This window comes from Myotis myotis, unplaced genomic scaffold (genome assembly GCF_014108235.1).
Source record: "Myotis myotis isolate mMyoMyo1 unplaced genomic scaffold, mMyoMyo1.p scaffold_m19_p_4, whole genome shotgun sequence".
Classification (NCBI taxonomy): Eukaryota; Metazoa; Chordata; class Mammalia; order Chiroptera; family Vespertilionidae; genus Myotis; species Myotis myotis.
The window spans coordinates 10,343,499-10,347,074 of NW_023416346.1; positions in this window are offsets into that span (position 1 = coordinate 10,343,499).

Consider the following 3,576-nt stretch of genomic DNA (forward strand, 5'->3'; position numbering starts at 1 on the left):
CACTTGATTTAAATTATTTTATTATGATGGTATTTATATATGTACAAGCATGAAACTATATGCAAGCTCTTAATGTGTATAGTCCTTCTAAAATTATAAACCAAAACATATTTCCAAATTAAGTAAAACTCATTCAACATTAGAGTTCAAAACAGCATTTTTTTTGTCACACATAAGTTGCTATTTGCAATACAAATATGTTACTGACCTCTTTGATGTACATTATTTTAAATGTTCATGCCTATACTGAAAGGAACATGAAGGTGACTATTGAGGGGACTGGTCGTATCCAGTTTCTAAATCTGGATGCTAATTACACAGCTCATTGAGGTTTACACACATGATTTGTACATATTTTGTATATATTTGATACTTTAATAAGTTTAGCTTAAAATTATCCTTTTCAATTAACTATATGGCCGGGTATGAATTTACCTCTTATTTAGGTCAATGCTCCTGGTTGTTTGTTTTTAATAAGTTACTTTATTTTTTAAAATATTTTTTAGAACTAGATCTTTATTGATTTCATAGATGAAAGGAGAGGGAGAGAGAGATAGAAACATCAATGATGAGAGAGAATCATTGATCGGCTGCCTCCTGCACATGCCCTCCTGGGAATTGAGCCCACAACCCGGGCAGGTGCCCTTGACCGGAATCAAACTTGGGACCTTTCAGTCCGCAGGCCAACGCTCTATCCATTGAGCAAAACCAGCCAGGGCAATGCTCCTGTTATTTGACTACTACATAGTGGTGCTTCTAATCAGTAGCCACAAACAAATCTAGCCCCACTTGTTTCATTGAAACACAGGCTCCCAGAATAGTCTGACCTCCATTCTGTGCAAGACTGACTAGGTTTGAATCCAAGCTCTGCTGCTTACTAGATGTGTGAGCTTGGGCAAGTGACTTAACATCTCTGCAACTCATGTTCCTCATTTATCCAAAGGGAATAATGAGCACCTATTTGTGAGAATGCAATAGGTTAAATTGTCACCCCTTAGCTATGATCATCAAAGCATCATATTTAGTCATAATTATCCACATAACTCTACTTCCATGAAAACAATTTCTCTCACCAGACAAATCTTCAAGTTCCTGCATTGACAGAGAGTCATAAGTGTCTTCTACGAAGTCATGCACAATGTTTCCAAATTCCTGGAAGCACAGCTACAGGAAAAGCCTTAGGTTTTGAAGCAATGTTGTCTGCGCAATTGTTTCTTAAACTAATTTCTAGAGAAAGTTGTAAATGGAATTATCCACACAATGTATCCATACCCACAAATTTTGGACCCTAGGAGAATTTTTTTAATGAATATATATATATATATATATATATATATATATATATATATTTTTTTTTTTTTCAGAGAGGAAGGGAGATAGAAATAGAAACATCAATGATGAGAGCGAATCATTGATTGGCTGCCTCCTGCACCCCCCCCCCCACACACACACACTGGGGATTGAGCCTGCAACCCAGGCATTTGCCCTTGACCGGAACTAAACCCTGGACCCTTCAGTCTGCAGGCCAACACTCTATCCGTTGAGCCAAACCAGCTAGGGCTAGGAGATTTTTTTTTCTAAAGTACTCTCCTGATCTACTACCAATATCATGCTTGTCCATGTCACCAAGTGCATTCTCTCATTTCTTGGCCTCATCACCTTACTCTGGGAAATAATTGATATTTCCTCTAAAAAATAATTTTATTTTCCCTGTGTTCAGTTGAGTAACTTAATACCTGAAGTAGCTCTGCTCCTCCCACATCTGCTTCATTTTATGAGGCATATTATTCAGAAAATGAATTTCATCTTCTATACACATAGAAAAATCACTCAGGTCTGTTTTCCATTCTTATTTTTTATCTGTTGAGCAAAATCAATAAAAAAAAAAACCTTTAAAAAATCCAACAACAAACAAAAATGGAGTTGTTCTCTTTACATAAAGTCTCCTCAACTCAGAACTTGGTAGAAAATTCTGTAACCTGTTTGTATTAAACCTGTTGTTGTTGTTTATTTTTTTGGTTTTTTTGTGTGTGTTTTGGTGTGGTTTTTTTTTTTTTTTTGTATCAGAGCAAAACCCATTTTCTCTTCTCTTAGAATCCTAAAGGTCTCTCACAGTCTAGTCTTTGTTCTGTTCATATCATGCTTCAAGCTTTGTACTGTTTCTCTTCTGAAGAGAATTTGATTCTCATTTATAAAGCCATTTACACTGGAACTACCATTCAAGTATTCTTTGTCTCATCTTCCATTTCATTCCTTTTAGTATTCATTCCCCATCCCTTTCTGCCTACGCCATCATTTTCCAATGTAGTTGTCTCCTTGGCTAATGTCCAGGCCTGCATTTCCTCATCGAAGCTTGCATTTCCAATCTTTCATTTTGGTCCTTCTTAGTTTTCCTGCATCCAGCCAGATTTATACCTTTTTCCATTTTCTTTCCAACTTCTGTGTTACAGTTTTTCGCTTTGATTACTTCTGTATATATTTGAGTGATTGTTATACCATACACTAAATTCTCACCTACCTGGGGTGAGTCTATATATGTGACTATATATTCCATCTGACAACACAATTCTATGAAATCCTACAATAACATCCTACTATTTTATTATTTTTAGCTAGAAAATACCGTACTTACCTATTTCATTGATGGTGCTTTTTCAGAGCAGCATTGTCAGTACAAGAGACTACAATGAATTTCCTCTCCACTGCATCCTACCTAAAAAGAAACACAAAAAAGTGGTATATGATTGCCATTTGATAATTAAATTGTTAAACCTGCACATCATTAATCAAAGAAAAGAGATGCAAAATCATCTGAGGGGACAGAATGACTCTCAGGCCCCTAAAGCGTAAGTATCCTAATGATGCCATTGTAATAACCTGCTTTTTATGTATCAAAAAAGGAGGAAAGGGGAGACCAGGTAGACGCACGCTTACTAAGGTCTGAATGAGGCAGGAAGGTGCTTCCCCATCTATCACACCAGAAAGCTAGTCAATAGCCAGGATGGGCGTAGCCACTGCACACTTTCAAACAAAGGAAGTTTCTCTCTCTCTCTCTCTCTCTCTCTCTCTCTCTCTCTCTCTCTCTCTCTCTCTCCTGTCTTGGGACTCCTGTGGCAGGGGATATTCTCCCCTGTGCCCACGCGGCGCATGGCCATGTTGGACACCACCCATGGACTAATGGACTTTAATTTGGCCTGAATACTGAACCGCACCCAGCTGCAACATGGACCGGAAGCTCTGGACAGTGGCCTTGTTTCTGACTCTGCTGAAATCCCAGCTGCATCTTTTCCAGAACTGGCTTAAGGGGCAGGGGACTTTGGAACCCAGGAAATGTAACTCCACGCCTATAAAACCTACCACCTCTCATCCTCCCGTCGGGGCTTTTGAAAATTCCTATTTCAGTGGCACCCCAAGGACCCCACTCTCACAAACAACGTAAGGTTCCCACTCATGTACCCTTCCAGCAGCTCTAGACCTGATTGACTGTTTTAGCATCTTTAAAAAGAATACGTGAATGTGAAGGGACTGGAGAGGTTGGTCAGCCACAAAAGCATAGGGAAAGGAGAATCACTGAAG